The sequence below is a fragment of the Diabrotica undecimpunctata genome, chromosome 5, assembly GCF_040954645.1.
Source record: "Diabrotica undecimpunctata isolate CICGRU chromosome 5, icDiaUnde3, whole genome shotgun sequence".
Lineage (NCBI taxonomy): Eukaryota > Metazoa > Arthropoda > Insecta > Coleoptera > Chrysomelidae > Diabrotica > Diabrotica undecimpunctata.
In genome coordinates this window covers 143,647,022-143,660,200 of record NC_092807.1, presented here as the reverse complement: position 1 = coordinate 143,660,200, position 13,179 = coordinate 143,647,022, and the positions used below count along the sequence as shown (strand labels likewise).

At 31.0% G+C, this 13,179-nt stretch overlaps 1 protein-coding gene across 1 annotated transcript in view; it reads right to left on the bottom strand.

Moving 5' to 3' along the window:
* LOC140441917 (sodium-coupled monocarboxylate transporter 2-like) overlaps nt 1–7,745 on the bottom strand; it is an 81,020-nt gene extending 73,275 nt beyond the window's left edge. The window contains exon 1 of the mRNA XM_072532916.1: nt 7,687–7,745. The gene's annotated coding sequence lies outside the window, so the exon portion shown is untranslated. The remainder of the gene's footprint in view (nt 1–7,686) is intronic.
* Nucleotides 7,746–13,179: the final 5,434 nt, after the last annotated feature.

The window sequence follows — 13,179 nt, the reverse complement described above, 5'->3', positions numbered from 1 at the left end:
TTTGGGTGGGAATAATAGATAATAGGTGTATTGGACCATACTTTTTCGAAGAAAACTTGCTTCCAGAATTGAACCGGTTGTTTCCAAACAGAAATGATTTATGGCTACAGCAAGATGGTGCGCCTCCACACTATGCTGTCTTGGTACGCAACTACTTAAACAACGTCTTTCCAAATAGGTGGATAGGTCGAAGAGGAACAATAGAATGGCCGCCTAGGTCACCTGATTTGACTCCTCTTGATTTCTTTTTATGCGGATATTTAAAAAGTAAAGTGTATCAAAATAGAATACAAAATATTAATGAACTGAAAGAAAGAATACGTAATGAGGTTGTTCAAATAACTCCGGAAGTTTTAGAGAATGTTAGAGAAGAGTTCGCGGCACGCCTTTCTCATTGTATTTTAGCTGAAGGTAAAAAATTTGAGCACTTAATTTAGGTTTCGTTGTATTTATTGAATAATACTTAATAAATATTTATTGTAATAATAAAAATTTAATTATTTTTTTAAACAATTACAAACTTTAATTACTTAGACATATTGATATAGCTGAATAGGTATTTAAAAGACCTTTCAAATTATGTATTACAATACCCCCCTTTCTATTCAAAAATTTTAGCAATGACGTCATCACGCTCACATAGATGACGTCAAAAATAAAAATGTATGCTTACGAATAGCTTATTTAAAAATAAAAATCGACGGGTTTCAGGATTTTTCCTTAAAGCCTCCGCTTTACGAAATAACGAATTTATTCCTTTCATTTCCACCATACTGTATACTAAAAATAGATTCAAAAAATTATTTGCTAATTCAAGTACTTTTTTCTATATTATTGTATTTCTTTTTTTCAATAAGTATCTTTTTTAGTATTATTTTATCTTAGTATCCTAATTATCACAGTAAGTAACGCTGTGCGTATGCGAACTTGTACCAGTGTGACTCAGCTCCAATGGCAAATGCAGAAAATAAATAAAATAAAAGAAAATAAATGAATTTTTAATTTCATGAATTTCAAATATCTATTTATTCATTATTCATTTAAATCAGGGGCGGACTAAGGCCTAGGCAACCCAGGCACGTGCCTAGAGCCCGTAATTTTTGGGGCCCGAAAATTAGGTTTTTAATTTTTATAATAAATTATGCCGAATCGTTGTTTGATAAAGTCTACACGTGTGGACGAACGTTCTCGTGCTTATGTATCTACAGCCGCAAGTGTCGATGTCGATGTGTATAAATACGATAGTCTCGCGCCTATTCAGTTTAAAAAGTCAAACGTAAATCAGTACCCTGAACGTTACGTATTGTATCTTACGTGAGTTTTGTTTAAAGATGGTACAATTAAGACTTACGTGCTAGACTGGATTGCAAATAGATTGTTTTGTATTCATAGTTAATACTTTGTGAAATATCTAAATAGGGTACACCAATCATCAGCCACTTCGGCTACGTCGGAATCTGGAACGCCGCAAATACGTTCACGATCCAAAAATGAAAAAAGGCAAAAAATCCAAAAAGAGATGGTTCTTACCTTCGAGTTATGAAGAAATATATAGCTGCAAATTACAAAGTAGATGTTAAAAAGGTTGCACCGTTCATAAAAAAAAATATTTAAAGGCTGCAGTTGCTACTGGATCGTTGGTGTAAACAAAGGATCTTCAAGTTAACGTCTATCTCCTCGTGTTCTGTATCTACAAAGCCTAGTTCAGGAGAAAAATGTAAGCTGGAGGAACAACTAAACCGAAACAAACTGTCACCGCCGCCAAACCTTCTGCTACCAGCGAAATGGCGAAATCTGTAAAGAAAGTGACTAAGCCTAAAGAAGCAGCATCAAATTAGAGAAAAAGCCATCCAAGGCGAAGAAAATTGAAAAGAAGTAATCTTCATCCCCAGTTCCGACTTCCACAGAGGCCAAAGTAAAAACACCAACCAAAGTGAAGAAATCAAATAAAGGCAGTCCTACGAAAAACACAAAGGTACCTGGTAATCCAAAAACCGCCAAATCTACCGCAAGTTCACCAAAAGGCTAGAAAAGCTGCTGCTCCTAAATAAAAGTAATTGGACTAATTAATATCTTCAAATTATTAAAACAAATGTAAGTTTTTATAAAAGTAATTATTTAATAAAAATAATATATAATATAAAATACCACAAATTGTTATTGTCATATTGAATAAAATCAATTTAATTGGAGATCATTTTCTTCTTTTTTTTAGAACGTGGTCTGCAAAAAACGCAGGAAAACCAAGCAATTTCGATTGTAAAGATGAAATAAAAGAAGAAAATTTAAATTTAAGATCATCTCAAAGTATTAATGAAACTAAGAGTTTTGTAAACTACATTGCATTATGGCCAGATACTTAACAGACACCATGCGAGAGTATTATATAAAAACTACACTAAAATCAATAAATTAATCTTTGGAATCATCTTTTATTCGATGTAACAAAGGGTCAAAACAAATTAGTTACATTAGATTGGTTGGATTATACTGAAATCAACAACTTACTGTACTATAAGGTCTGTAAATTATTTTCCAAGAAAACAACGCTAATGACAAAATGGACGAATGATTGGAAAAATGTAGATAAAAAATTGTCAGAACATGGAAACTGCACTGACCACATTATCTACTGTGATTAATATTAAATTTAAAACAATTTTCATGATAGTGATGTTAGTGAATCTTCAATAGAGTAATAAAAATGTTATAAACAAAATTTAAACCTAAAGTATAATTTCACTATTTGAGAGAGTGAGTCATCGTTTAAAGACCCAGAAATGCGGAAAGCCGTTTGGAAATCCAGTGACGTACACTTACTTTTATTTTAACGTTAATTATATTTTATTTTTCAAATATTAATGTTCGAAATAGGCCACAATATATTTATTTACAAGTTTTTACTGACGTTTCGATCTCTATATCCAAAGACCGCTTTCAAAGATATAAATGATAGTAATATTTTTTTTATTTGTTTATTATTATATATTTTTATAATCTTATATTGTTTATTTTCTTTTTTTTTCTATCTTTAAAAACGGAATAGAGATCGAAACGTCAATGTATTAAACATGTAAATAGATATATTGTGGCTTATGTCCAACCTTCTCCCTAAAAATACAGAATGCCACAAACAAGCAGCTACAGAAAAATAAATATATCTGTCATTTGTATGTTTGAAAACGGTCTCTTTATAGAGATCGAAACGTCCGTAAATTAAACATTTGAATAAATATATTGTGGCTTATTCCCAACATTATTTTACAGAACGACAAGCGAAAAGCCATAGAAAATAAATAGTACTATCATTTGTATAATTGAAAACGGTCTCTGGATATAGAGATCGAAACGTCAATAAATAAACATATGAATAAATATTTTGTGGCTCATTCCCTACATTCCCCTAAAAATACAGAATGCCACAAACAAAAAGCTATAAAAAAGAAGTAATTTTGCAGAAAGTTTACTGATACCAACCGGCTGTCGCGGAAGTTACGCTAAAACGTCTTTTTGACGTTTAGCCAAGAGCCATATTGTCTTATTAAATAAAATGAACAAAACACTTGAACAGTATAAAACAAAACAAAATAAAATCCTATAAAACAAAATAAAATTCTATAAAAACAAAATAAAAATAATGTTTGATGTGTTTAAACACAAACACTATACACACTTACTATGTTCTTCTCGTTTTCTTTTGTTTTTGGTTTTTTTTATGCTGATGTTCTTATTAAACTATTAGAAAATATTATTCGCTGTCTAAACCTGAAGATGCAGTGCTGCTATCGCTGTCATTATCTTCACCACCTGGTGTAATTATAATTGGCTCTAGTAAAACTTTGATATGAGTGTCAAGTTCCCACATACGATGTTCTTCTTTAATTATGTGGCCTATACATTTAGCCCATTTCTCTGGAGTTACATGGAGGATTGCTTGAATCAAAAGTTTCTTAATTTTGTTTAATTTGAACGTTTTGTTATTGCGTGCTACTTCTCCTTTCACTTGCTCCCAGATAAGTTCAATGGGATTAAGTTCGCAATGATAAGGTGGTAGACGCAGAACTTTGACACCATAATCTTTTGCAGTTTCATCTACAGCATATTTAAGATATTCAATTTTCCTTAACCGTGCAATGTCAAGTAGTTGAATTTTGAGCATTGATTCTTCGTATGCAATCCCCTTTTCTGTAAGTCATTCTTGAATTCTCCCTTTCCGCCATGCCGTCGTCGGTAATTGTTCTAGTCTGCGGCTATGATATAGCGCATTGTCCATAAAAACCACAGACCCAGATTCCAATTTTGGTAAGATTCTCTTAAACCAGCGCTCAAATACTTCAGAAGTCATTTCTTCATGATAATCACCTGTTTGAGCCTTTAATGCTGTAGACCAGCCTTCTATAAATGCTTCGCGTTTACTTTTTACATTTAAATCTTGCCAAACTTTTCCAACTGTATGACCTTCGTTAATCCAGGTTTCATCCAAATAATATATTTTGCATCCAGTGCTGCGAATTTTTCGTATTTCTTCTAAATATTTTCTTCTCCACAGAATAATTTCATTTTTTTCTAATAGCATACTTTTTCTGTTGCGTTTTACGTATCGAAAGTTCATTTCTTGCATGGTCCTGATTAAGACCCTACGAGATATCTTGGGTAAAGAGTCATCATTTTCGAGCTCTTGAGAAATTTTTTTCAGTGTTGGAATTTCACTCCGAAAATAAAATGAATGAATTTTTCGACGTATAATATTCCTTGTCTCGTCATCCAAAACAATGCTTTTCCTACCTCTAGTTTTACCTTTTTCTTGCTTTTTATTTTCCGATGTATTTTTAAGTACACGATAAATACAGCTAACGGATACTTTTGTTAAACTGCTACAAATGTCGACCGCTTGGCTAACGTTTAATGCCATTTTTCTGCCGACAATTCCTTCATAAACGTTTCGTATCATTACCTTCTCTTCGGACGTTAACATTTTCCGTCTCTTTTGCGGCTTTTCATTCTTGGAATCCACATCAGAATTTTGCTGTCTTCTCTTGGAACAAATCGGTTTTTCGTCCATTGTATTTCAATAATCTGGATATATACTATATATACAATAATTTCAAAGAATATAACTAAATATTTACTATAAAACGACAAACTATAACACTCTTATTATCTATAACACGTTTTATCAATACTACAATACAGTATTGATAAAACAGTATTGACAACAATAAGTTTACAAACTTATCACATAAAATATACTCACAAAAACACATGCACTATTTACCCATAGAAACACCAATGTTTTCTTCGTTCATTTCTTGGGCAAAAAATAATAAAAACTAGTTTTACTGCATGTCTGGATCCGAATTGTAAAACCGAGTTCCCTCGCTAATTCCAACATTGCCAAACGATTGAAAAAATAATGTTTTAAAATATCGATTTTTATTTTATAAATTTAAATACGTAACGAAACGGAACATATAAATAAAATTTATTTTATTACAATTTTGTGCTTAATTTTTACTATTGAAAAAATCATGTTTTTTGGTATTTTTATGACGGTAATAATCGCTGCGTGGAAGAATACAGGTTTTGTATGACCATAATTACTAATTGTGAACAAGATTTGGCTACACTGTACAACAACTTCTGGTCATGTCTACTATAGAGAAGCACAAATAAATATACTACTTTATATATTCTGTAATTTCTTATGAGGAAACGCAAATTGCAATCGAGAAAACAGGCAGTTTTCGAGGGCCGCTGTGTACATTTAAATTTGAGGATATTCCGCGTTTAAACTATGATATCACTCTTCTGAATTGAGGGTTTCTACTATAGCAGAACTAAAAAATGAAGTATTACAATTTAAGACTTTTATAAATAAAGAAAGAATGAAATATTATTTCGCCTATATCCATGTAGTCTTTTGTTAAGAAACATAATATTATTGCCACATTTCCAAATTTAAACGCAATTCTGAAAATTTATTTAACCATTCCAATTTTTTTCTTGAAATCCGATAATTAAATAGAACTATATACTGTATGCTTTGAAACCAAACTGCCAAACGCAAAATATATGTCATGACTAAAAAAATGGACCCGGAATTACAATGTTGCCTAAGGCCCGATTTAGCCTTAGTCCGCCACTGATTTAAATTATTCATTAAAAAAAATTAGGTTGTAAAAACATTTTACAAAAACTATTAAATCTATTTTAATGAATTTGTGTGATGATTTAAGAGCGTAGTCGCAAAATTTCGGGTCAATGCTTTTTAAATGCATTCATTTTTTTTGAATCCTAAAAAAACTAATAAGTATTTTGAAACATTTAAACGCAGAATGAAAGAATACATTATTACTGAGGGCCAAAAGTCCCTGAAAACTTCATTAATGTTTATTTTAATAAGTTACAGGGGTGAAAAAAAAAAAGAGAAAATTTAGTGTGATTTTTAATTTCAAATATCTCATTCAAAAAAACTTTTTGTTTATTCTAAGGGACTTTCGGAACTCGGTAATAATGTAATCTTTCATTCTGCGTTTAAATTTTTCAAAAATATTTGTTAGTTTTCTCAGGATTCGAAAAAAATGATTGCATTTAAAAAGCATTGGCCCGAAATTTTGCGCATACTAAAAAGTTTACTTTCTCGGAATATGAAGATCCTATGTTTGATTTTAGTATGGGAAATAAGCTCGCAAACAAACCTTTTTTTAACTGTTTTTTCTGTTTTTTAGTAGTTTTTCAATAATTATAATAATTTTTAAAAGCTTTGAAACTAGCATTATCTTATGTAAAATTTACTTGTAAAACTTTTATGTCTGATATAAAATTCTTCTAACATCAACACTGCTTGAGACATATGCGGAAAAAGAAGGAAAATATCGATTTTTTAAAATTATTTTATATTTTGTTTAATAAAGAGTTAAGCCCACATTTTACAACTCACGCATAGTGAAATTATCAATTATAGTAATATTTTAAAGCGATTTATGCAAAAAACTGCGTTTATATACTTTACGCCTAACTTTAAGAGAACAATTTCGGGTTCTAATATTAGCTTTCAGGATTTTCTCAAACACCGTGCATCCTAGAGGACACATTCTCGTCAGATTTTCAAAGAACGGGGAGCTTGGTTTTCTGTACGTACTCGTACTAAAATTAAGCCCAGTTCTGAAAAGACCATTCCACTAAACATGAATTGGACAATAGACTGTATCACAACTCTGAGGAACACACTCACCTGCAACGAGTCAATTCCTCTCAGCCGATCAAACAACTATCCAACAAGTCCGTCTGAATTTAGATTTATAGGTAGAAGTCTAAAATAATTATACACCAGACTGCAACTCAATTTTTAAATAAGTTACAAACAAGGGAAAAATGGCAAGTAAAGTATAGAAACTATACTCAAGAGTATTAAAAATTTAAGTACTACTGGCACTGTAGATGCTGTAGGAAGGCTGCTTCATGTTTCTTATTGTCTTCATAATATAATAATCTATTAAATGGACTCAACTTATTAAATTCGAAAAAAAAACAATTACAGAAAACTGATATAGTTATTTTCCTTCAAATATAAAAAAATTATTAGTAAAATATGTTTCAGTCCATATTTAGACAATTTAATTATAATAAGTGACAATAATTTGCGAATTTCATTACACAAAAATATTAAAAAATATAAAAACATACCCTTAATTACTTCATACTACAGCAATCAACAATTCGTTGTTACTTGCTTCAAATCGAATTGCAAAATGATATTTAATTAATTTAAAATGCTGATAAAATAAAGATTTTTGCAAAAGAAAACATTTATCTTTATATTTGGTTAGGTCAATTATTTTTGGAGGCAATTTTACTTGATATAAATGTTTCTTTAATCAATAATCGAAATAAAAAGTTGCTTTATACAAAAAGTGTGCTTTAAATTCAGTCAAAAAAGAAAGCCGAAGGAATTTTTATAAAAATTACTTATTCTATGGCGAAGCACTTTCATTAGCTTACTACTTACTAATACAACTATTCTGGAACATTTTTTTACCTTTTTTTACTAATTTTTTAACCTTGAAAAAAAATTATTTGTTCCATAATTTGGGTTAAATCCCACATCTAAGTGATAATATGCGACCTCTTATAGTGTTCTGCATTAAAATGTTTTAGATGTTTATGTTTTCTGTATATATATATATATATATATATATATATATATATATACACTTATAAGGAAATATAAATGAAAAAGAAATGTTATTGTAAGACGAAAAATCTTAATTCGAGACTTGATCTTAAAGATACAACGAATTTTACCTTCAAAATATGTTTTTCAAAATATAAATAACTTTTAAATTGAGATGCTCTTGATATTAATGAATTAATCGTTATTATCATGGGAAATGAGAACTTATGATTTTAATTATGTTTCAGTTCATACCAGATTCAGTAAAAATATAATAGGTTTCAAGGAATTCATTTGAAGACGCAAAGCTGCAACTGATTAATACTACAGTGTGTCCTGAACAATAAGCGTGAAATCTAAAAAAAAATTTGAATAAATAAATTTATTATAATGATTGTTTTTTATTTAAGTTAAATTTTTTTCATACGGAGTTGACTGTTTTTTTTATTCCATTCATTTGAGCAATAAGGTAATAAAAATTTTGGAGTGATGAGCAGTGATATTTGAAGAAAGAAATGCAAATTAAAATGAAATTATAATAAGACTTATTAAGTTTTAACTTAGAGTGAACTCTACTTTTCTCATAACACTTATTTCGAGACATTTCTTTAATACATTCTTTTTCAAACGATAAAATCGATAAAAAGTTTGCTAATCTGTTCTCACGTCTGGAATTTCTGACAAAGTTTTTTAAAATAGAATAATTTAGCTTTATAGACGCACTTGTAGTTAGTGTTGTCTTCTTTTATTCCATAATTATGAAACTGCATCCAATTCAGTGTCCATAAGAAATTTCAGCTACCGAAGAAGCTGAAGATATTTTCACTTGAAGGTCTTTTTTGTGTGGGGGATCATTCCATTCTTGGTTTGGTTTCACAGTTTCTGCTGTAACTTTGCTCTTTCCACTACTTTTCTTTATTTTTCTCTCTCTTTGATTGTCCTATCTATATTTCTAATTTTCATACTCTTTAAGTCTTCTTCCACTTGTTTCCATCTCAGTTTAGGTATGCCTCTGGTTCTTTTACCTAGTGGTATCCATTCCGTTATAACTTTAACGGATTGCTCTTCTCTCTTCTCATTATGTGTCCATACCACCTAACTCTTTGTGCTCTAACAACGTTTTCTTGACCCATCCATTCTTGTATTTCGTGATTCATCCATTGTCTTGCATTCTCTTCATTTTACCTCTTTAGTCTCAGTATTTTTCTGATAATTTTCCTCTCAAAATCTTTAAACTGCTCTTCTTCTCTTGTTGTTAATGTAAATGTTTCTGCAGCATATAATTCTATTGGACTTATGGTCATTTTGTAGATTTTCATTTTTGTGTTTCGGCTTATCTTCTTATCTCTTTTTTTCTGCAGCATATAATTATATTGGACTTATGGTCATTTTGTAGATTTTCATTTTTGTGTTTCGGCTTATCTTCTTATCTCTTTTTTTATTTCTATAAAACGCTGTTTTTCTCGCTTGAATTCTTCTTTTTATATTTCCACTTTCATTTCTTCTGTTGACTATATATATAACAAGCGAGTCTTCTACAGCTGGCGCCGCTTCTCGCATCCTAATTTCCAGCGTTTTCTGTCGAAGCAATCTTCAGTTGTTAAATCTCTGGCGGTCATTGCATCGTCGACTTCTGTTGACTAGTACTCCCAAATATTTGAATGTTTCAACCATCTTGTAGGAGAAGGTACTTGAAGAAAAAGAACTATCAGTTTTATACTTCAGTTATGCAAAGTGTTATGAAGCAGAAATAACGTCAAAAAAATTATGTCAAAAAACTTTAGTTTTTTACTTTACTCTACAAGTCTTAACTCGTAAAAAAGTCTTCTTCTTGTTCTTCTTCCTCTGCTTGTTCACTGGCGGATTAATACCTCTATGGAGGGTTGTCACTCCTTTTTTTGCGCGTATTTCTTCTGCCGATTGGTGACTTTTTTCTTGCTATTTTGACGACACGGGTCTCCTCCATTCAGCTTATGTGGATATTCCATTCTTTTTTTCTATTCGTGTCCATTCATTTACACTTTCTTCTAATGTCTTCACTTTTCTTTCGATCTCTCAGCGTATTTCCTATAATTCTCCACAGTACTCTTATCTCTGCCGTTTCCAGTAGCCTTTGTGTTATGGCCTTGGTATCGGGACTTGTTTTTGAGGATATGTCATTATTGGTCCTACACTGGCTTTATGAATTCTTGACTTCATCTCAGTGGTAATGTGTCTATTTCGCCATATAATGTTATTAAGGTATCCTGCCAGTCTGTTTGCTTTTGTACTTGATCTCTCACTTCTTTGCCTAGGTCTACATAGCTGGACAGTGTAATTCCAAGGTATTTTATTTCTATTACTTGTTCAATACTGATGCTATCAGTTTCTATTTTACATCTGGTTGGTTTTTTGATAGTTACTATTGTTTTAGTTTTCTGAGATGAGATTGGCATAATTAAATTCTTTTGCTCTTTTGTTAAATCTGTGATCCAGTCTTTACATACTATCTTTATCTTGGGCTATCAATATTGCGTCGTCTGCGTAACAGAGTATTTTTAATTCATTGTTTCCCATTCTGTAAAAAAGTCGATTTTAATACGCTTTCACTTAGGTTCTATCTCTTTGAGATGGTAAGTTTTTTACTAAATTTCAAATCCTTTCCTTTGTCTATTTATTGAATTTAAAATGTTTGTCTTAACACAAAACCCAATATCATTCGATTTAGTTTGCAATATATCAAATAGATTGTCTGGGTAAAAAATTATTTTAGAAAATACATGGAGCAAAAAGATAAAATCAAAATCTCGATTAAATAATTCCAAACAATCCAGACTCAGTTCCTTAGGGTCCCAACCTTCTTTGATGCTTCAAAATTCTTTCATTTGACTTTAGTAGGAATTATCAGTATTGAGGAATTGTTTTTACTGGCTGTAAAACAATAAACAGCTAGTAAATTATTTTTATTACCTGTAGTTGTTGAGTAATTGTCCTTTAATATTTGTACCTTAGTTTTAGTTAACAACTTAATCACCTCTGTGTAAAATTTCGTGTTAAGTGTACTTATTTTGAGCTAGTAATAAATTATTTCTTCTACACTGTACTACAATTGACCGCATATTATTTTTTCATGGTCAAACGAGAACAACGGAAAAAGGCACTGGATTTACACATTGGTCCTTCGAGTCAAAGAATCTACTTGCAATAAATTAAAACTTACGCTATTTCGAAGTGACATCCGAAGACCAAGAAAGTTGTCTAGAATTAAAAAATGTATAGCTGGCATGCTCACTAAGAACAATCATTAATATGAACATTAAACCAAACTGTATATTAAATGAGCTATATGATAGAATTCATACCATCACCTACAAGATAAAAAATATAACATATGGGAAACCAATTGTTTGAAACTGAGCATACTGAATCTCTGGCTAGTCATTCCTCTATATATAAGATAAAATTAGACATCGAGAGTGGCGAGAGTTCTCGATCTGAGCATTTAATAGATCAAATTATTTAGCCCATATTTAGAAAGTCTCTTATGTATCAGCGATCTGTTTCTTTAGTCCATGCCTCCACTCCATATAGCAGCACAGAGGATACGTTACACCTCAAAAGTCTAACTCTTAATCCGATCAACAAATCTCTGTTACAAAAAACATTTTTAATTTTTTGTAAACGCGTATCTTGCTTATTCAATGGACTACCTTAATCTGACGACACAATGGGCAGGGTATTTTAAAAACCTTTCCAAACATTTCTAATTTGTGCGTATTTATCCCATAAGAAGTGGGAAATATTGTTTTTTTAAATTGTTTGAAGAATAAATAAGAACTTTTGGCTATGGACATTCATTCTGTGCGTTTGGTAGCATTATTTGTTGTGCGTGAATTTGTGAGGTAAGAATATCAAATTATTAACCTCTGGATCTTTCTCTGATGTTAATCCATGATGTGGTCATGATGATTTCCAATCTCCGCTAGGAGTGGCACGAGAAGAAGAAGAAGAAGGATCTTTCTCTGCTATAGATCTTAGTATAAGTGACCCTAAATCTGCATCTTTTTTAACCTGGCACACAGCTGACGATCTCTTTGATAACAATCATTATCCTATAATAATTTCCAACAATTGTAATGACACTGTCTCTGCCAAAAGCTATTGGCGCCTAAATGAAGCTAACTGGCCAGAGCATTCAAAAGCTTTTGACACTCTCTTGCTCGCTCATAATCATCTAATAATCTATGATGTAGACTACTCGTTAACGTCAATAACAGACAATATTCTTTCAGCTGCTATGACTCACATTGGCAAAACATCATTCTCTCCAAATCATAAAACAGTTCCTTGGAGGAACTCTTCTTGTGAAGAATCGATTCGTCTATCCAAAAAAGCTTTAAATAAGTACCAAAAAAATAGAAGCTTTGAAAATCTAATAAATTACAAAAAATTCAAAGCCAAAGCCAAACACGTAGTTAAAAAAAGTAAAAAATCATCCCAAAACAATCATAGATTACGTATCATCTATCAACGAAAACTCAAATCCTAGCCAACTTTGGAAAAAAATACTACAAATTCAAGGTCACAAAACTAATAATAAAATTACTCGTTTAATTTCAAATGGTATAGAGATCACTGCTCATGAACTTATTCCTAACGCTTTTGTCAAACATTTCGAAGAAAAGCTCAGGAATAAAACCAATAATATTACTTTATTTCATTATGACTTATATTCACACAGAAATCATCTGATATCATCTGAATATAGTAGATCCCTTAATTCTCCTTTCACTATCCATAAGCTAATATCTGCCTTAGGTAATAGTAGAAACACTGCAGCTGGGCCTGATGATATTACTTATGCATTCCTAAAGCATTTGTCTAATTATAATCTTAATAAACTACCCAATTTATACAATATAATCTGGAGTTCCCATAAATTTCTATCTCAGTGGAGCAAATATATTGTTATACCAATACTCAAGCCAAATCAGCCAACTATCTTTCCACAATCTTACATTCCCATC